Source organism: Schistocerca gregaria, chromosome 3 (genome assembly GCF_023897955.1).
Source record: "Schistocerca gregaria isolate iqSchGreg1 chromosome 3, iqSchGreg1.2, whole genome shotgun sequence".
NCBI lineage: Eukaryota > Metazoa > Arthropoda > Insecta > Orthoptera > Acrididae > Schistocerca > Schistocerca gregaria.
The window spans coordinates 283,278-303,201 of record NC_064922.1 but is presented as its reverse complement, the minus strand read 5'-3'; the positions used below and the strand labels follow the sequence as shown (position 1 = coordinate 303,201).

The following is a 19,924-nucleotide window of genomic DNA, read 5'->3' as shown; positions in this document are numbered from 1 at the left end:
CAAAAGTTCCACTAGGCCGCGCCTCTTTAGCTCAGTGGTAGAGCACTGGTCTAGTAAACCAGGAGTCGTGAGTTCCATCCTCACAGGAGGAAGACGAATTTTGGAAATCAGTTGCGCGTCATGGCCGTATAGCAAACAGTATCTGTGATGGCGAACAATTAGCGAGAGGCGTTTTATTAAGAATTACTCTCAGATGTGATTAAGGCGAATGGCGCTGATAAAGCATTTGCCAAAGCGGTACGGCATAAGGTGGGACGAGGCATTCTGAATTACATTTTATAGATGTATTTCTCACAAATCTCTGAGCCTCCCGCGGTCGTCGTCTTCGTCTTCGTCGTCGTCGTCGTCAATTAGCAAATGGCCATCGTAGCAAATGCGGCGAGGGACACCCTGCCATCGATTCCGATTGCGCAAAGTGTGTGGTCTTGTTTTCCTGTCTATGTTTGGTCGGTCTCGTAAGAGGTTGAATGTAACGAATGGGTGGGAAAGAGTAAGGGGCAGCGGCTGTGTGGAACGAAAACACAATTCCTCAGGGGGTGTGAGCGTTTCGAGATGAATCGTATATAAGTTATACTTGGTCGTCAGTGACCGTGTGGCCTAATGGATAAGGCGTCGGACTTCGGATCCGAAGATTGCAGGTTCGAATCCTGTCACGGTCGTGTTTTTCCAGTTCTGAGAAACAAACATACCGTTTTAATGTAGCAATTGTGCAGTACGAAACCGTCTGAATGTTGCTGTTGACCATTTTGTGCTTGGAGATGGTCTTGAGCTTGAAACACACACGAGAAGACCGGTTTTAACTAGCGAAATGGTCGGCAGAGTGCCCTCACCGCGAGGTTTGACTGGCACTTGCACATCTAAAACAACGTCGGAAAGTAACTCGTTCGGCTTTTGAGTCACGTCAAGTATGTGTGTTAATTTTGACGCCGCTAGCTCTGCAGATTGTCATGCAATTCCTTTACCTCTCAGAAATGATTATGAAATAAAAGTGAAGTACGTGACGAGTGTCGTTAGGAAAACATTAGGCAGCATGGAGAGATTCTGTATGGGACCAACCAACCCAAACGAGTACTGTGTGATCTGCTACCCAGGAGGTACCCAACGAGGCAGCACGGCTAGCTCAGTCGGTAGAGCATGAGACTCTTAATCACAGGGTCGTGGGTTCGAGCCCTTCGCTGGGCGGAACGGAATTCTTCTCCACTGCAGATGTAAATTACCGATTTTCTGATTAACGTGATGTAATGGAAATAGCAACTTTAAAATTTGCCTACGTCTCAATCAGTCGCAAGAAAACTGTATTTGAAGGTGAAGGTGATTTTGTAGACATGTGTGAAAGTCATGTTCTGAAGTGCAGGTGATTTTGTTTGGAGAGAACATCGGCTACGTGTCAGATGTGTATCCAAGCAATAATGGGTCGCCATAGCTGCAAATATTAGTGAGAAATATGAAGTGTTGTCAGCTGAAGTCTGATGATTCAGACGACCGTACGGACGAAGTACGCAAAAGTTCCGCTAGGCCGCGCCTCTTTAGCTCAGTGGTAGAGCACTGGTCTAGTAAACCAGGAGTCGTGAGTTCCATCCTCACAGGAGGAAGACGAATTTTGGAAATCAGTTGCGCGTCATGGCCGTATAGCAAACAGTATCTGTGATGGCGAACAATTAGCGAGCGGCGTTTTATTAAGAATTACTCTCAGATGTGATTAAGGCGAATGGCGCTGATAAAGCATTTGCCAAAGCGGTACGGCATAAGGTGGGACGAGGCATTCTGAATTACATTTTATAGATGTATTTCTCACAAATCTCTGAGCCTCCCGAGGTCGACGTCTTCGTCGTCGTCGTCGCCGCCGCCGCCGCTTCTGCAGAATTAGCAAATGGCCATCGTAGCAAATGCGGCGAGGGACACCCTGCCATCGATTCCGATTGCGCAAAGTGTGTGGTCTTGTTTTCCTGTCTATGTTTGGTCGGTCTCGTAAGAGGTTGAATGTAACGAATGGGTGGGAAAGAGTAAGGGGCAGCGGCTGTGTGGAACGAAAACACAATTCCTCAGGGGGTGTGAGCGTTTCGAGATGAATCGTATATAAGTTATACTTGGTCGTCAGTGACCGTGTGGCCTAATGGATAAGGCGTCGGACTTCGGATCCGAAGATTGCAGGTTCGAATCCTGTCACGGTCGTTTTTTTCCAGTTCTGAGAAACAAACATACCGTTTTAATGTAGCAATTGTGCAGTACGAAACCGTCTGAATGTTGCTGTTGACCATTTTGTGCTTGGAGATGGTCTTGAGCTTGAAACACACACAAGAAGACCGGTTTTAAGTAGCGAAATGGTCGGCAGAGTGCCCTCACCGCGAGGTTTGACTGGCACTTGCACATCTAAAACAACGTCGGAAAGTAACTCGTTCGGCTTTTGAGTCACGTCAAGTATGTGTGTTAATTTTGACGCCGCTAGCTCTGCAGATTGTCATGCAATTCCTTTACCTCTCAGAAATGATTATGAAATAAAAGTGAAGTACGTGACGAGTGTCGTTAGGAAAACATTAGGCAGCATGGAGAGATTCTGTATGGGACCAACCAACCCAAACGAGTACTGTGTGATCTGCTACCCAGGAGGTACCCAACGAGGCAGCACGGCTAGCTCAGTCGGTAGAGCATGAGACTCTTAATCACAGGGTCGTGGGTTCGAGCCCTTCGCTGGGCGGAACGGAATTTTTCTCCACTGCAGATGTAAATTACCGATTTTCTGATTAACGTGTTGTAATGGAAATAGCAACTTTAAAATTTGCCTACGTCTCAATCAGTCGCAAGAAAACTGTATTTGAAGGTGAAGTTGATTTTGTAGACATGTGTGAAAGTCATGTTCTGAAGTGCAGGTGATTTTGTTTGGAGAGAACATCGGCTACGTGTCAGATGTGTATCCAAGCAGTAATGGGTCGCCATAGCTGCAAATATTAGTGAAAAATATGAAGTGTTGTCAGCTGAAGTCTGAAGATTCAGACGACCGTACGGACGAAGTACGCAAAAGTTCCACTAGGCCGCGCCTCTTTAGCTCAGTGGTAGAGCACTGGTCTAGTAAACCAGGAGTCGTGAGTTCCATCCTCACAGGAGGAAGACGAATTTTGGAAATCAGTTGCGCGTCATGGCCGTATAGCAAACAGTATCTGTGATGGCGAACAATTAGCGAGAGGCGTTTTATTAAGAATTACTCTCAGATGTGATTAAGGCGAATGGCGCTGATAAAGCATTTGCCAAAGCGGTACGGCATAAGGTGGGACGAGGCATTCTGAATTACATTTTATAGATGTATTTCTCACAAATCTCTGAGCCTCCCGCGGTCGTCGTCTTCGTCTTCGTCGTCGTCGTCGTCAATTAGCAAATGGCCATCGTAGCAAATGCGGCGAGGGACACCCTGCCATCGATTCCGATTGCGCAAAGTGTGTGGTCTTGTTTTCCTGTCTATGTTTGGTCGGTCTCGTAAGAGGTTGAATGTAACGAATGGGTGGGAAAGAGTAAGGGGCAGCGGCTGTGTGGAACGAAAACACAATTCCTCAGGGGGTGTGAGCGTTTCGAGATGAATCGTATATAAGTTATACTTGGTCGTCAGTGACCGTGTGGCCTAATGGATAAGGCGTCGGACTTCGGATCCGAAGATTGCAGGTTCGAATCCTGTCACGGTCGTGTTTTTCCAGTTCTGAGAAACAAACATACCGTTTTAATGTAGCAATTGTGCAGTACGAAACCGTCTGAATGTTGCTGTTGACCATTTTGTGCTTGGAGATGGTCTTGAGCTTGAAACACACACGAGAAGACCGGTTTTAACTAGCGAAATGGTCGGCAGAGTGCCCTCACCGCGAGGTTTGACTGGCACTTGCACATCTAAAACAACGTCGGAAAGTAACTCGTTCGGCTTTTGAGTCACGTCAAGTATGTGTGTTAATTTTGACGCCGCTAGCTCTGCAGATTGTCATGCAATTCCTTTACCTCTCAGAAATGATTATGAAATAAAAGTGAAGTACGTGACGAGTGTCGTTAGGAAAACATTAGGCAGCATGGAGAGATTCTGTATGGGACCAACCAACCCAAACGAGTACTGTGTGATCTGCTACCCAGGAGGTACCCAACGAGGCAGCACGGCTAGCTCAGTCGGTAGAGCATGAGACTCTTAATCACAGGGTCGTGGGTTCGTGCCCTTCGCTGGGCGGAATGGAATTTTTCTCCACTGCAGATGTAAATTACCGATTTTCTGATTAACGTGATGTAATGGAAATAGCAACTTTAAAATTTGCCTACGTCTCAATCAGTCGCAAGAAAACTGTATTTGAAGGTGAAGTTGATTTTGTAGACATGTGTGAAAGTCATGTTCTGAAGTGCAGGTGATTTTGTTTGGAGAGAACATCGGCTACGTGTCAGATGTGTATCCAAGCAGTAATGGGTCGCCATAGCTGCAAATATTAGTGAAAAATATGAAGTGTTGTCAGCTGAAGTCTGAAGATTCAGACGACCGTACGGACGAAGTACGCAAAAGTTCCGCTAGGCCGCGCCTCTTTAGCTCAGTGGTAGAGCACTGGTCTAGTAAACCAGGACTCGTGAGTTCCATCCTTACAGGAGGAAGACGAATTTTGGAAATCAGTTGCGCGTCATGGCCGTATAGCAAACAGTATCTGTGATGGCGAACAATTAGCGAGAGGCGTTTTATTAAGAAATACTCTCAGATGTGATTAAGGCGAATGGCGCTGATAAAGCATTTGCCAAAGCGGTACGGCGTAAGGTGGGACGAGGCATTCTGAATTACATTTTATAGATGTATTTCTCACAAATCTCTGAGCCTCCCGCGGTCGACGTCTTCGTCGTCGTCGTCGTCGTCGCCGCCGCCGCTTCTGCAGAATTAGCAAATGGCCATCGTAGCAAATGCGGCGAGGGACACCCTGCCATCGATTCCGATTGCGCAAAGTGTGTGGTCTTGTTTTCCTGTCTATGTTTGGTCGGTCTCGTAAGAGGTTGAATGTAACGAATGGGTGGGAAAGAGTAAGGGGCAGCGGCTGTGTGGAACGAAAACACAATTCCTCAGGGGGTGTGAGCGTTTCGAGATGAATCGTATATAAGTTACACTTGGTCGTCAGTGACCGTGTGGCCTAATGGATAAGGCGTCGGACTTCGGATCCGAAGATTGCAGGTTCGAATCCTGTCACGGTCGTGTTTTTCCAGTTCTGAGAAACAAACATACCGTTTTAATGTAGCAATTGTGCAGTACGAAACCGTCTGAATGTTGCTGTTGACCATTTTGTGCTTGGAGATGGTCTTGAGCTTGAAACACACACAAGAAGACCGGTATTAACTAGCGAAATGGTCGGCAGAGTGCCCTCACCGCGAGGTTTGACTGGCACTTGCACATCTAAAACAACGTCAGAAAGTAACTCGTTTGGCTTTTGAGTCACGTCAAGTATGTGTGTTAATTTTGACGCCGCTAGCTCTGCAGATTGTCATGCAATTCCTTTACCTCTCAGAAATGATTATGAAATAAAAGTGAAGTACGTGACGAGTGTCGTTAGGAAAACATTAGGCAGCATGGAGAGATTCTGTATGGGACCAACCAACCCAAACGAGTACTGTGTGATCTGCTACCCAGGAGGTACCCAACGAGGCAGCACGGCTAGCTCAGTCGGTAGAGCATGAGACTCTTAATCACAGAGTCATGGGTTCGAGCCCTTCGCTGGGCGGAACGGAATTTTTCTCCACTGCAGATGTAAATTACCGATTTTCTGATTAACGTGATGTAATGGAAAGAGCAACTTTAAAATTTGCCTACGTCTCAATCAGTCGCAAGAAAACTGAAGGTGAAGGTGATTTTGTAGACATGTGAAAGTCTTGTTCTGAAGTGCAGGTGGTTTTGTTTGGAGAGAACATCGGCTACGTGTCAGATGTGTAGCCAAGCAGTAATGGGTCGCCATAGCTGCTAATATTAGTCAAAAATATGAAGTGTTGTCAGCTGAAGTCTGATGATTCAGACGACCGTGCGGCGAAGTACGCAACAGTTCCGCTAGGCCGCGCCTCTTTAGCTCAGTGGTAGAGCACTGGTCTAGTAAACCAGGAGTCGTGAGTTCCATCCTCACAGGAGGAAGACGAATATTGGAAATCAGTTGCGCGTCATGGCCGTATAGCAAACAGTATCTGTGATGGCGAACAATTAGCGAGAGGCGTTTTATTAAGAATTACTCTCAGATGTGATTAAGGCGAATGGCGCTGATAAATCATTTGCCAAAGCGGTACGCCATAAGGTGGGACGAGGCATTCTGAATTACATTTTATAGATGTATTTCTCACAAATCTCTGAGCCTCTCGTCGTCGTCGTCGTCGTCGTCGTCGTCGTCGTCGTCGTCGTCGTCGTCGCCGCCGCCGCTTCTGCAGAAGTAGCAAATGGCCATCGTAGCAAATGCGGCGAGGGACACCCTGCCATCGATTCCGATTGCGCAAAGTGTGTGGTCTTGTTTTCCTGTCTATGTTTGGTCGGTCTCGTAAGAGGTTGAATGTAACGAATGGGTGGGAAAGAGTAAGGGGCAGCGGCTGTGTGGAACGAAAACACAATTCCTCAGGGGGTGTGAGCGTTTCGAGATGAATCGTATATAAGTGATACTTGGTCGTCCGTGACCGTGTGGCCTAATGGATAAGGCGTCGGACTTCGGATCCGAAGATTGCAGGTTCGAATCCTGTCACGGTCGTGTTTTTCCAGTTCTGAGAAACAAACATACCGTTTTAATGTAGCAATTGTGCAGTACGAAACCGTCTGAATGTTGCTGTTGACCATTTTGTGCTTGAAGATGGTCTTGAGCTTGAAACACACACAAGAAGACCGGTGTTAACTAGCGAAATGGTCGGCAGAGTGCCCTCACCGCGAGGTTTGACTGGCACTTGCACATCTAAAACAACGTCGGAAAGTAACTCGTTCGGCTTTTGAGTCACGTCAAGTATGTGTGTTAATTTTGACGCCGCTAGCTCTGCAGATTGTCATGCAATTCCTTTACCTCTCAGAAATGATTATGAAATAAAAGTGAAGTACGTGACGAGTGTGACGTCAGGAAAACATTAGGCAGCATGGAGAGATTCTGTATGGGACCAACCAACCCAAACGAGTACTGTGTGATCTGCTACCCAGCAGGTACCCAACGAGGCAGCACGGCTAGCTCAGTCGGTAGAGCATGAGACTCTTAATCATAGGGTCGTGGGTTCGAGCCCTACCCTGGGCGGAACGGAATTTTTCTCCGCTGCAGATGTAAATTACCGATTTTCTGATTAACGTGATGTAATGGAAAGAGCAACTTTAAAATTTGCCTACGTCTCAATCAGTCGCAAGAAAACTGAAGGTGAAGGTGATTTTGTAGACATGTGAAAGTCTTGTTCTGAAGTGCAGGTGGTTTTGTTTGGAGAGAACATCGGCTACGTGTCAGATGTGTAGCCAAGCAGTAATGGGTCGCCATAGCTGCTAATATTAGTCAAAAATATGAAGTGTTGTCAGCTGAAGTCTGATGATTCAGACTACCGTGCGGCGAAGTACGCAAAAGTTCCGCTAGGCCGCGCCTCTTTAGCTCAGTGGTAGAGCACTGGTCTAGTAAACCAGGAGTCGTGAGTTCCATCCTCACAGGAGGAAGACGAATATTGGAAATCAGTTGCGCGTCATGGCCGTATAGCAAACAGTATCTGCGATGGCGAACAATTAGCGAGAGGCGTTTTATTAAGAATTACTCTCAGATGTGATTAAGGCGAATGGCGCTGATAAATCATTTGCCAAAGCGGTACGGCATAAGGTGGGACGAGGCATTCTGAATTACATTTTATAGATGTATTTCTCACAAATCTCTGAGCCTCTCGCGGTCGTCGTCGTCGTCGGCGTCGTCGTCGTCGTCGTCGTCGCCGCCGCCGCTTCTGCAGAATTAGCAAATGGCCATCGTAGCAAATGCGGCGAGGGACACCCTGCCATCGATTCCGATTGCGCAAAGTGTGTGGTCTTGTTTTCCTGTCTATGTTTGGTCGGTCTCGTAAGAGGTTGAATGTAACGAATGGGTGGGAAAGAGTAAGGGGCAGCGGCTGTGTGGAACGAAAACACAATTCCTCAGGGGGTGTGAGCGTTTCGAGATGAATCGTATATAAGTTATACTTGGTCGTCAGTGACCGTGTGGCCTAATGGATAAGGCGTCGGACTTCGGATCCGAAGATTGCAGGTTCGAATCCTGTCACGGTCGTGTTTTTCCAGTTCTGAGAAACAAACATACCGTTTTAATGTAACAATTGTGCAGTACGAAACCGTCTGGATGTTGCTGTTGACCATTTTGTGCTTGAAGATGGTCTTGAGCTTGAAACACACACAAGAAGACCGGTGTTAACTAGCGAAATGGTCGGCAGAGTGCCCTCACCGCGAAGTTTGACTGGCACTTGCACATCTAAAACAACGTCGGAAAGTAACTCGTTCGGCTTTTGAGTCACGTCAAGTATGTGTGTTAATTTTGACGCCGCTAGCTCTGCAGATTGTCATGCAATTCCTTTACCTCTCAGAAATGATTATGAAATAAAAGTGAAGTACGTGACGGGTGTCGTTAGGAAAATATTAGGCAGCATGGAGAGATTCTGTATGGGACCAACCAACCCAAACGAGTACTGTGTGATCTGGTACCCAGCAGGTACCCAACGAGGCAGCACGGCTAGCTCAGTCGGTAGACCATGAGACTCTTAATCACAGGGTCGTGGGTTCGAGCCCTTCGCTGGGCGGAACGGAATTTTTCTCCACTGCAGATGTAAATTACCGATTTTCTGATTAACGTGATGTAATGGAAATAGCAACTTTAAAATTTGCCTACGACTCAATCAGTCGCAAGAAAACTGTATTTGAAGGTGAAGGTGATTTTGTAGACATGTGTGAAAGTCATGTTCTGAAGTGCAGGTGATTTTGTTTGGAGAGAACATCGGCTACGTGTCAGATGTGTATCCAAGCAGTAATGGGTCGCCATAGCTGCAAATATTAGTGAAAAATATGAAGTGTTGTCAGCTGAAGTCTGAAGATTCAGACGACCGTACGGACGAAGTACGCAAAAGTTCCGCTAGGCCGCGCCTCTTTAGCTCAGTGGTAGAGCACTGGTCTAGTAAACCAGGAGTCGTGATTTCCATCCTCACAGGAGGAAGACGAATTTTGGAAATCAGTTGCGCGTCATGGCCGTATAGCAAACAGTATCTGCGATGGCGAACAATTAGCGAGAGGCGTTTTATTAGAAATTACTCTCAGATGTGATTAAGGCGAATGGCGCTGATAAAGCATTTGCCAAAGCGGTACGGCATAAGGTGGGACGAGGCATTCTGAATTACATTTTATAGATGTATTTCTCACAAATCTCTGAGCCTCCCGCGGTCGTCGTCGTCGTCGTCGTCGTCGTCGCCGCCGCCGCTTCTGCAGAATTAGCAAATGGCCATCTTAGCAAATGCGGCGAGGGACACCCTGCCATCGATTCCGATTGCGCAAAGTGTGTGGTCTTGTTTTCCTGTCTATGTTTGGTCGGTCTCGTAAGAGGTTGAATGTAACGAATGGGTGGGAAAGAGTAAGGGGCAGCGGCTGTGTGGAACGAAAACACAATTCCTCAGGGGGTGTGAGCGTTTCGAGATGAATCGTATATAAGTTATACTTGGTCGTCAGTGACCGTGTGGCCTAATGGATAAGGCGTCGGACTTCGGATCCGAAGATTGCAGGTTCGAATCCTGTCACGGTCGTGTTTTTCCAGTTCTGAGAAACAAACATACCGTTTTAATGTAACAATTGTGCAGTACGAAACCGTCTGGATGTTGCTGTTGACCATTTTGTGCTTGAAGATGGTCTTGAGCTTGAAACACACACAAGAAGACCGGTGTTAACTAGCGAAATGGTCGGCAGAGTGCCCTCACCGCGAAGTTTGACTGGCACTTGCACATCTAAAACAACGTCGGAAAGTAACTCGTTCGGCTTTTGAGTCACGTCAAGTATGTGTGTTAATTTTGACGCCGCTAGCTCTGCAGATTGTCATGCAATTCCTTTACCTCTCAGAAATGATTATGAAATAAAAGTGAAGTACGTGACGGGTGTCGTTAGGAAAATATTAGGCAGCATGGAGAGATTCTGTATGGGACCAACCAACCCAAACGAGTACTGTGTGATCTGGTACCCAGCAGGTACCCAACGAGGCAGCACGGCTAGCTCAGTCGGTAGACCATGAGACTCTTAATCACAGGGTCGTGGGTTCGAGCCCTTCGCTGGGCGGAACGGAATTTTTCTCCACTGCAGATGTAAATTACCGATTTTCTGATTAACGTGATGTAATGGAAATAGCAACTTTAAAATTTGCCTACGACTCAATCAGTCGCAAGAAAACTGTATTTGAAGGTGAAGGTGATTTTGTAGACATGTGTGAAAGTCATGTTCTGAAGTGCAGGTGATTTTGTTTGGAGAGAACATCGGCTACGTGTCAGATGTGTATCCAAGCAGTAATGGGTCGCCATAGCTGCAAATATTAGTGAAAAATATGAAGTGTTGTCAGCTGAAGTCTGAAGATTCAGACGACCGTACGGACGAAGTACGCAAAAGTTCCGCTAGGCCGCGCCTCTTTAGCTCAGTGGTAGAGCACTGGTCTAGTAAACCAGGAGTCGTGATTTCCATCCTCACAGGAGGAAGACGAATTTTGGAAATCAGTTGCGCGTCATGGCCGTATAGCAAACAGTATCTGCGATGGCGAACAATTAGCGAGAGGCGTTTTATTAGAAATTACTCTCAGATGTGATTAAGGCGAATGGCGCTGATAAAGCATTTGCCAAAGCGGTACGGCATAAGGTGGGACGAGGCATTCTGAATTACATTTTATAGATGTATTTCTCACAAATCTCTGAGCCTCCCGCGGTCGTCGTCGTCGTCGTCGTCGTCGTCGCCGCCGCCGCTTCTGCAGAATTAGCAAATGGCCATCTTAGCAAATGCGGCGAGGGACACCCTGCCATCGATTCCGATTGCGCAAAGTGTGTGGTCTTGTTTTCCTGTCTATGTTTGGTCGGTCTCGTAAGAGGTTGAATGTAACGAATGGGTGGGAAAGAGTAAGGGGCAGCGGCTGTGTGGAACGAAAACACAATTCCTCAGGGGGTGTGAGCGTTTCGAGATGAATCGTATATAAGTTATACTTGGTCGTCAGTGACCGTGTGGCCTAATGGATAAGGCGTCGGACTTCGGATCCGAAGATTGCAGGTTCGAATCCTGTCACGGTCGTGTTTTTCCAGTTCTGAGAAACAAACATGCCGTTTTAATGTAGCAATTGTGCAGTACGGAACCGTCTGAATGTTGCTGTTGACCATTTTGTGCTTGGAGATGGTCTTGAGCTTGAAACACACACAAGAAGACCGGTTTTAACTAGCGAAATGGTCGGCAGAGTGCCCTCACCGCGAGGTTTGACTGGCACTTGCACATCTAAAACAACGTCGGAAAGTAACTCGTTCGGCTTTTGAGTCACGTCAAGTATGTGTGTTAATTTTGACGCCGCTAGCTCTGCAGATTGTCATGCAATTCCTTTACCTCTCAGAAATGATTATGAAATAAAAGTGAAGTACGTGACGAGTGTCGTTAGGAAAACATTAGGCAGCATGGAGAGATTCTGTATGGGACCAACCAACCCAAACGAGTACTGTGTGATCTGCTACCCAGGAGGTACCCAACGAGGCAGCACGGCTAGCTCAGTCGGTAGAGCATGAGACTCTTAATCATAGGGTCGTGGGTTCGAGCCCTACCCTGGGCGGAACGGAATTTTTCTCCACTGCAGATGTAAATTACCGATTTTCTGATTAACGTGATGTAATGGAAGGAGCAACTTTAAAATTTGCCTACGTCTCAATCAGTCACAAGAAAACTGAAGGTGAAGGTGATTTTGTAGACATGTGAAAGTCTTGTTCTGAAGTGCAGGTGGTTTTGTTTGGAGAGAACATCGGCTATGTGTCAGATGTGTAGCCAAGCAGTAATGGGTCGCCATAGCTGCTAATATTAGTCAAAAATATGAAGTGTTGTCAGCTGAAGTCTGATGATTCAGACGACCGTGCGGCGAAGTACGCAAAAGTTCCGCTAGGCCGCGCCTCTTTAGCTCAGTGGTAGAGCACTGGTCTAGTAAACCTGGAGTCGTGAGTTTCATCCTTACAGGAGGAAGACGAATTTTGGAAATCAGTTGCGCGTCATGGCCGTATAGCAAACAGTATCTGTGATGGCGAACAATTAGCGAGAGGCGTTTTATTAAGAATTACTCTCAGATGTGATTAAGGCGAATGGCGCTGATAAAGCATTTGCCAAAGCGGTACGGCATAAGGTGGGACGAGGCATTCTGAATTACATTTTATAGATGTATTTCTCACAAATCTCTGAGCCTCTCGCGGTCGTCGTCGTCGTCGTCGTCGTCGTCGCCGCCGCCGCTTCTGCAGAATTAGCAAATGGCCATCTTAGCAAATGCGGCGAGGGACACCCTGCCATCGATTCCGATTGCGCAAAGTGTGTGGTCTTGTTTTCCTGTCTATGTTTGGTCGGTCTCGTAAGAGGTTGAATGTAACGAATGGGTGGGAAAGAGTAAGGGGCAGCGGCTGTGTGGAACGAAAACACAATTCCTCAGGGGGTGTGAGCGTTTCGAGATGAATCGTATATAAGTTATACTTGGTCGTCAGTGACCGTGTGGCCTAATGGATAAGGCGTCGGACTTCGGATCCGAAGATTGCAGGTTCGAATCCTGTCACGGTCGTGTTTTTCCAGTTCTGAGAAACAAACATACCGTTTTAATGTAGCAATTGTGCAGTACGGAACCGTCTGAATGTTGCTGTTGACCATTTTGTGCTTGGAGATGGTCTTGAGCTTGAAACACACACAAGAAGACCGGTTTTAACTAGCGAAATGGTCGGCAGAGTGCCCTCACCGCGAGGTTTGACTGGCACTTGCACATCTAAAACAACGTCGGAAAGTAACTCGTTCGGCTTTTGAGTCACGTCAAGTATGTGTGTTAATTTTGACGCCGCTAGCTCTGCAGATTGTCATGCAATTCCTTTACCTCTCAGAAATGATTATGAAATAAAAGTGAAGTACGTGACGAGTGTCGTTAGGAAAACATTAGGCAGCATGGAGAGATTCTGTATGGGACCAACCAACCCAAACGAGTACTGTGTGATCTGCTACCCAGGAGGTACCCAACGAGGCAGCACGGCTAGCTCAGTCGGTAGAGCATGAGACTCTTAATCATAGGGTCGTGGGTTCGAGCCCTACCCTGGGCGGAACGGAATTTTTCTCCACTGCAGATGTAAATTACCGATTTTCTGATTAACGTGATGTAATGGAAAGAGCAACTTTAAAATTTGCCTACGTCTCAATCAGTCACAAGAAAACTGAAGGTGAAGGTGATTTTGTAGACATGTGAAAGTCTTGTTCTGAAGTGCAGGTGGTTTTGTTTGGAGAGAACATCGGCTATGTGTCAGATGTGTAGCCAAGCAGTAATGGGTCGCCATAGCTGCTAATATTAGTCAAAAATATGAAGTGTTGTCAGCTGAAGTCTGATGATTCAGACGACCGTGCGGCGAAGTACGCAAAAGTTCCGCTAGGCCGCGCCTCTTTAGCTCAGTGGTAGAGCACTGGTCTAGTAAACCTGGAGTCGTGAGTTTCATCCTTACAGGAGGAAGACGAATTTTGGAAATCAGTTGCGCGTCATGGCCGTATAGCAAACAGTATCTGTGATGGCGAACAATTAGCGAGAGGCGTTTTATTAAGAATTACTCTCAGATGTGATTAAGGCGAATGGCGCTGATAAAGCATTTGCCAAAGCGGTACGGCATAAGGTGGGACGAGGCATTCTGAATTACATTTTATAGATGTATTTCTCACAAATCTCTGAGCCTCTCGCGGTCGTCGTCGTCGTCGTCGTCGTCGCCGCCGCCGCCGCTTCTGCAGAATTAGCAAATGGCCATCGTAGCAAATGCGGCGAGGGACACCCTGCCATCGATTCCGATTGCGCAAAGTGTGTGGTCTTGTTTTCCTGTCTATGTTTGGTCGGTCTCGTAAGAGGTTGAATGTAACGAATGGGTGGGAAAGAGTAAGGGGCAGCGGCTGTGTGGAACGAAAACACAATTCCTCAGGGGGTGTGAGCGTTTCGAGATGAATCGTATATAAGTTATACTTGGTCGTCAGTGACCGTGTGGCCTAATGGATAAGGCGTCGGACATCGGATCCGAAGATTGCAGGTTCGAATCCTGTCACGGTCGTGTTTCTCCAGTTCTGAGAAACAAACATACCGTTTTAATGTAGCAATTGTGCAGTACGAAACCATCTGAATGTTGCTGTTGACCATTTTGTGCTTGGAGATGGTCTTGAGCTTGAAACACACACAAGAAGACCGGTGTTAACTAGCGAAATGGTCGGCAGAGTGCCCTCACCGCGAGGTTTGACTGGCACTTGCACATCTAAAACAACGTCGGAAAGTAACTCGTTCGGCTTTTGAGTCACGTCAAGTATGTGTGTTAATTTTGACGCCGCTAGCTCTGCAGATTGTCATGCAATTCCTTTACCTCTCAGAAATGATTATGAAATAAAAGTGAAGTACGTGACGAGTGTGACGTTAGGAAAACATTAGGCAGCATGGAGAGATTCTGTATGGGACCAACCAACCCAAACGAGTACTGTGTGATCTGCTACCCAGCAGGTACCCAACGAGGCAGCACGGCTAGCTCAGTCGGTAGAGCATGAGACTCTTAATCATAGGGTTGTGGGTTCGAGCCCTACCCTGGGCGGAACGGAATTTTTCTCCGCTGCAGATGTAAATTACCGATTTTCTGATTAACGTGATGTAATGGAAATAGCAACTTTAAAATTTGCCTACGACTCAATCAGTCGCAAGAAAACTGTATTTGAAGGTGAAGGTGATTTTGTAGACATGTGAAAGTCATGTTCTGAAGTGCAGGTGGTTTTGTTTGGAGAGAACATCGGCTACGTGTCAGATGTGTATCCAAGCAGTAATGGGTCGCCATAGCTGCAAATATTAGTGAAAAATATGAAGTGTTGTCAGCTGAAGTCTGAAGATTCAGACGACCGTACGGACGAAGTAAGCAAAAGTTCCGCTAGGCCGCGCCTCTTTAGCTCAGTGGTAGAGCACTGGTCTAGTAAACCAGGAGTCGTGAATTCCATCCTCACAGGAAGAAGACGAATTTTGGAAATCAGTTGCGCGTCATGGCCGTATAGCAAACAGTATCTGTGATGGCGAACAATTAGCGTGAGGAGTTTTACTAAGAATTACTCTCAAATGTGATTAAGGCGAATGGCGCTGATAAAGCATTTGCCAAAGCGGTACGGCATAAGGTGGGACAAGGCAGTGTGAATTACATTTTATAGATATATTTCTCACAAATCGCTGAGCCTCTCGCGGTCGTCGTCGTCGTCGTCGTCGTCGTCGTCGCCGCCGCCGCTTCTGCAGAATTAGCAAATAGCCATCGTAGCAAATGCGGCGAGGGACACCCTGCCATCGATTTCGATTGCGCAAAGTGTGTGGTCTTGTTTTCCTGTCTATGTTTGGTCGGTCTCGTAAGAGGTTGAATGTAACGAATGGGTGGGAAAGAGTAAGGGGCAGCGGCTGTGTGGAACGAAAACACAATTCCTCAGGGGGTGTGAGAGTTTCGAGATGAATCGTATATAAGTTATACTTGGTCGTCAGTGACCGTGTGGCCTAATGGATAAGGCGTCGGACTTCGGATCCGAAGATTGCAGGTTCGAATCCTGTCACGGTCGTGTTTTTCCAGTTCTGAGAAACAAACATACCGTTTTAATGTAGCAATTGTGCAGTACGAAACCGTCTGAATGTTGCTGTTGACCATTTTGTGCTTGGAGATGGTCTTGAGCTTGAAACACACACAAGAAGACCGGTTTTAACTAGCGAAATGGTCGGCAGAGTGCCCTCACCGCGAGGTTTGACTGGCACTTGCACATCTAAAACAACGTCGGAAAGTAACTCGTTCGGCTTTTGAGTCACGTCAAGTATGTGTGTTAATTTTGACGCCGCTAGCTCTGCAGATTGTCATGCAATTCCTTTACCTCTCAGAAATGATTATGAAATAAAAGTGAAGTACGTGACGAGTGTCGTTAGGAAAACATTAGGCAGCATGGAGAGATTCTGTATGGGACCAACCAACCCAAACGAGTACTGTGTGATCTGCTACCCAGGAGGTACCCAACGAGGCAGCACGGCTAGCTCAGTCGGTAGAGCATGAGACTCTTAATCATAGGGTCGTGGGTTCGAGCCCTACCCTGGGCGGAACGGAATTTTTCTCCGCTGCAGATGTAAATTACCGATTTTCTGATTAACGTGATGTAATGGAAAGAGCAACTTTAAAATTTGCCTACGTCTCAATCAGTCACAAGAAAACTGAAGGTGAAGGTGATTTTGTAGACATGTGAAAGTCTTGTTCTGAAGTGCAGGTGGTTTTGTTTGGAGAGAACATCGGCTATGTGTCAGATGTGTAGCCAAGCAGTAATGGGTCGCCATAGCTGCTAATATTAGTCAAAAATATGAAGTGTTGTCAGCTGAAGTCTGATGATTCAGACGACCGTGCGGCGAAGTACGCAAAAGTTCCGCTAGGCCGCGCCTCTTTAGCTCAGTGGTAGAGCACTGGTCTAGTAAACCTGGAGTCGTGAGTTTCATCCTTACAGGAGGAAGACGAATTTTGGAAATCAGTTGCGCGTCATGGCCGTATAGCAAACAGTATCTGTGATGGCGAACAATTAGCGAGAGGCGTTTTATTAAGAATTACTCTCAGATGTGATTAAGGCGAATGGCGCTGATAAAGCATTTGCCAAAGCGGTACGGCATAAGGTGGGACGAGGCATTCTGAATTACATTTTATAGATGTATTTCTCACAAATCTCTGAGCCTCTCGCGGTCGTCGTCGTCGTCGTCGTCGTCGTCGTCGTCGCCGCTTCTGCAGAATTAGCAAATGGCCATCGTAGCAAATGCGGCGAGGGACACCCTGCCATCGATTCCGATTGCGCAAAGTGTGTGGTCTTGTTTTCCTGTTTATGTTTGGTCGGTCTCGTAAGAGGTTGAATGTAACGAATGGGTGGGAAAGAGTAAGGGGCAGCGGCTGTGTGGAACGAAAACACAATTCCTCAGGGGGTGTGAGCGTTTCGAGATGAATCGTATATAAGTTATACTTGGTCGTCAGTGACCGTGTGGCCTAATGGATAAGGCGTCGGACATCGGATCCGAAGATTGCAGGTTCGAATCCTGTCACGGTCGTGTTTCTCCAGTTCTGAGAAACAAACATACCGTTTTAATGTAGCAATTGTGCAGTACGAAACCATCTGAATGTTGCTGTTGACCATTTTGTGCTTGGAGATGGTCTTGAGCTTGAAACACACACAAGAAGACCGGTGTTAACTAGCGAAATGGTCGGCAGAGTGCCCTCACCGCGAGGTTTGACTGGCACTTGCACATCTAAAACAACGTCGGAAAGTAACTCGTTCGGCTTTTGAGTCACGTCAAGTATGTGTGTTAATTTTGACGCCGCTAGCTCTGCAGATTGTCATGCAATTCCTTTACCTCTCAGAAATGATTATGAAATAAAAGTGAAGTACGTGACGAGTGTGACGTTAGGAAAACATTAGGCAGCATGGAGAGATTCTGTATGGGACCAACCAACCCAAACGAGTACTGTGTGATCTGCTACCCAGCAGGTACCCAACGAGGCAGCACGGCTAGCTCAGTCGGTAGAGCATGAGACTCTTAATCATAGGGTTGTGGGTTCGAGCCCTACCCTGGGCGGAATGGAATTTTTCTCCGCTGCAGATGTAAATTACCGATTTTCTGATTAACGTGATGTAATGGAAATAGCAACTTTAAAATTTGCCTACGACTCAATCAGTCGCAAGAAAACTGTATTTGAAGGTGAAGGTGATTTTGTAGACATGTGAAAGTCATGTTCTGAAGTGCAGGTGGTTTTGTTTGGAGAGAACATCGGCTACGTGTCAGATGTGTATCCAAGCAGTAATGGGTCGCCATAGCTGCAAATATTAGTGAAAAATATGAAGTGTTGTCAGCTGAAGTCTGAAGATTCAGACGACCGTACGGACGAAGTAAGCAAAAGTTCCGCTAGGCCGCGCCTCTTTAGCTCAGTGGTAGAGCACTGGTCTAGTAAACCAGGAGTCGTGAATTCCATCCTCACAGGAAGAAGACGAATTTTGGAAATCAGTTGCGCGTCATGGCCGTATAGCAAACAGTATCTGTGATGGCGAACAATTAGCGTGAGGAGTTTTACTAAGAATTACTCTCAAATGTGATTAAGGCGAATGGCGCTGATAAAGCATTTGCCAAAGCGGTACGGCATAAGGTGGGACAAGGCAGTGTGAATTACATTTTATAGATATATTTCTCACAAATCGCTGAGCCTCTCGCGGTCGTCGTCGTCGTCGTCGTCGTCGTCGCCGCCGCCGCTTCTGCAGAATTAGCAAATAGCCATCGTAGCAAATGCGGCGAGGGACACCCTGCCATCGATTTCGATTGCGCAAAGTGTGTGGTCTTGTTTTCCTGTCTATGTTTGGTCGGTCTCGTAAGAGGTTGAATGTAACGAATGGGTGGGAAAGAGTAAGGGGCAGCGGCTGTGTGGAACGAAAACACAATTCCTCAGGGGGTGTGAGAGTTTCGAGATGAATCGTATATAAGTTATACTTGGTCGTCAGTGACAGTGTGGCCTAATGGATAAGGCGTCGGACTTCGGATCCGAAGATTGCAGGTTCGAATCCTGTCACGGTCGTGTTTTTCCAGTTCTGAGAAACAAACATACCGTTTTAATGTAGCAATTGTGCAGTACGAAACCGTCTGAATGTTGCTGTTGACCATTTTGTGCTTGGAGATGGTCTTGAGCTTGAAACACACACAAGAAGACCGGTTTTAACTAGCGAAATGGTCGGCAGAGTGCCCTCACCGCGAGGTTTGACTGGCACTTGCACATCTAAAACAACGTCGGAAAGTAACTCGTTCGGCTTTTGAGTCACGTCAAGTATGTGTGTTAATTTTGACGCCGCTAGCTCTGCAGATTGTCATGCAATTCCTTTACCTCTCAGAAATGATTATGAAATAAAAGTGAAGTACGTGACGAGTGTCGTTAGGAAAACATTAGGCAGCATGGAGAGATTCTGTATGGGACCAACCAACCCAAACGAGTACTGTGTGATCTGCTACCCAGGAGGTACCCAACGAGGCAGCACGGCTAGCTCAGTCGGTAGAGCATGAGACTCTTAATCATAGGGTCGTGGGTTCGAGCCCTACCCTGGGCGGAACGGAATTTTTCTCCACTGCAGATGTAAATTACCGATTTTCTGATTAACGTGATGTAATGGAAATAGCAACTTTAAAATTTGCCTACGTCTCAATCAGTCGCAAGAAAACTGTATTTGAAGGTGAAGGTGATTTTGTAGACGTGTGAAAGTCATGTTCTGAAGTGCAGGTGGTTTTGTTTGGAGAGAACATCGGCTACGTGTCAGATGTGTAGCCAAGCAGTAATGGGTCGCCATGGCTGCTAATATTAGTCAAAAATACGAAGTGTTGTCAGCTGAAGTCTGATGATTCAGACGACCGTGCGGCGAAGTAAGCAAAAGTTCCGCTAGGCCGCGCCCCTTTAGCTCAGTGGTAGAGCACTGGTCTAGTAAACCAGGAGTCGTGAGTTCCATCCTCACAGGAAGAAGACGAATTTTGGAAATCAGTTGCGCGTCATGGCCGTATAGCAAACAGTATCTGTGATGGCGAACAATTAGCGTGAGGAGTTTTACTAAGAATTACTCTCAAATGTGATTAAGGCGAATGGCGCTGATAAAGCATTTGCCAAAGCGGTACGGCATAAGGTGGGACGAGGCAGTGTGAATTACATTTTATAGATATATTTC

At 46.7% G+C, this 19,924-nt stretch overlaps 20 non-coding genes across 20 annotated transcripts; all 20 read left to right on the top strand.

The window, feature by feature from the left end:
• Positions 1-20: 20 nt before the first annotated feature.
• Positions 21-92, top strand: Trnat-agu (transfer RNA threonine (anticodon AGU)). The gene has a single exon. It is a non-coding gene; the product is annotated as a tRNA-Thr (tRNA).
• Positions 93-586: 494 nt separating this feature from the next.
• Trnar-ucg (transfer RNA arginine (anticodon UCG)) lies at positions 587-659 on the top strand. Its single transcript has one exon. It is a non-coding gene; the product is annotated as a tRNA-Arg (tRNA).
• Positions 660-1,109: 450 nt separating this feature from the next.
• On the top strand, positions 1,110-1,182 carry Trnak-cuu (transfer RNA lysine (anticodon CUU)). The gene has a single exon. It is a non-coding gene; the product is annotated as a tRNA-Lys (tRNA).
• Positions 1,183-1,520: 338 nt separating this feature from the next.
• On the top strand, positions 1,521-1,592 carry Trnat-agu (transfer RNA threonine (anticodon AGU)). The gene has a single exon. It is a non-coding gene; the product is annotated as a tRNA-Thr (tRNA).
• A 507-nt stretch (positions 1,593-2,099) lies between these two features.
• Positions 2,100-2,172, top strand: Trnar-ucg (transfer RNA arginine (anticodon UCG)). The gene has a single exon. It is a non-coding gene; the product is annotated as a tRNA-Arg (tRNA).
• Positions 2,173-2,622: 450 nt separating this feature from the next.
• On the top strand, positions 2,623-2,695 carry Trnak-cuu (transfer RNA lysine (anticodon CUU)). The gene has a single exon. It is a non-coding gene; the product is annotated as a tRNA-Lys (tRNA).
• Positions 2,696-3,033: 338 nt separating this feature from the next.
• Positions 3,034-3,105, top strand: Trnat-agu (transfer RNA threonine (anticodon AGU)). The gene has a single exon. It is a non-coding gene; the product is annotated as a tRNA-Thr (tRNA).
• Positions 3,106-3,599: 494 nt separating this feature from the next.
• Positions 3,600-3,672, top strand: Trnar-ucg (transfer RNA arginine (anticodon UCG)). Its single transcript has one exon. It is a non-coding gene; the product is annotated as a tRNA-Arg (tRNA).
• A 1,443-nt stretch (positions 3,673-5,115) lies between these two features.
• Positions 5,116-5,188, top strand: Trnar-ucg (transfer RNA arginine (anticodon UCG)). The gene has a single exon. It is a non-coding gene; the product is annotated as a tRNA-Arg (tRNA).
• An 852-nt stretch (positions 5,189-6,040) lies between these two features.
• Positions 6,041-6,112, top strand: Trnat-agu (transfer RNA threonine (anticodon AGU)). The gene has a single exon. It is a non-coding gene; the product is annotated as a tRNA-Thr (tRNA).
• A 525-nt stretch (positions 6,113-6,637) lies between these two features.
• Positions 6,638-6,710, top strand: Trnar-ucg (transfer RNA arginine (anticodon UCG)). The gene has a single exon. It is a non-coding gene; the product is annotated as a tRNA-Arg (tRNA).
• An 854-nt stretch (positions 6,711-7,564) lies between these two features.
• Trnat-agu (transfer RNA threonine (anticodon AGU)) lies at positions 7,565-7,636 on the top strand. Its single transcript has one exon. It is a non-coding gene; the product is annotated as a tRNA-Thr (tRNA).
• A 519-nt stretch (positions 7,637-8,155) lies between these two features.
• Positions 8,156-8,228, top strand: Trnar-ucg (transfer RNA arginine (anticodon UCG)). Its single transcript has one exon. It is a non-coding gene; the product is annotated as a tRNA-Arg (tRNA).
• A 1,440-nt stretch (positions 8,229-9,668) lies between these two features.
• On the top strand, positions 9,669-9,741 carry Trnar-ucg (transfer RNA arginine (anticodon UCG)). The gene has a single exon. It is a non-coding gene; the product is annotated as a tRNA-Arg (tRNA).
• A 1,440-nt stretch (positions 9,742-11,181) lies between these two features.
• On the top strand, positions 11,182-11,254 carry Trnar-ucg (transfer RNA arginine (anticodon UCG)). The gene has a single exon. It is a non-coding gene; the product is annotated as a tRNA-Arg (tRNA).
• Positions 11,255-12,685: 1,431 nt separating this feature from the next.
• On the top strand, positions 12,686-12,758 carry Trnar-ucg (transfer RNA arginine (anticodon UCG)). The gene has a single exon. It is a non-coding gene; the product is annotated as a tRNA-Arg (tRNA).
• A 1,431-nt stretch (positions 12,759-14,189) lies between these two features.
• Positions 14,190-14,262, top strand: Trnar-ucg (transfer RNA arginine (anticodon UCG)). The gene has a single exon. It is a non-coding gene; the product is annotated as a tRNA-Arg (tRNA).
• A 1,443-nt stretch (positions 14,263-15,705) lies between these two features.
• Positions 15,706-15,778, top strand: Trnar-ucg (transfer RNA arginine (anticodon UCG)). Its single transcript has one exon. It is a non-coding gene; the product is annotated as a tRNA-Arg (tRNA).
• Positions 15,779-17,209: 1,431 nt separating this feature from the next.
• Trnar-ucg (transfer RNA arginine (anticodon UCG)) lies at positions 17,210-17,282 on the top strand. Its single transcript has one exon. It is a non-coding gene; the product is annotated as a tRNA-Arg (tRNA).
• Positions 17,283-18,722: 1,440 nt separating this feature from the next.
• Positions 18,723-18,795, top strand: Trnar-ucg (transfer RNA arginine (anticodon UCG)). The gene has a single exon. It is a non-coding gene; the product is annotated as a tRNA-Arg (tRNA).
• The last annotated feature ends 1,129 nt before the right edge of the window (positions 18,796-19,924 follow it).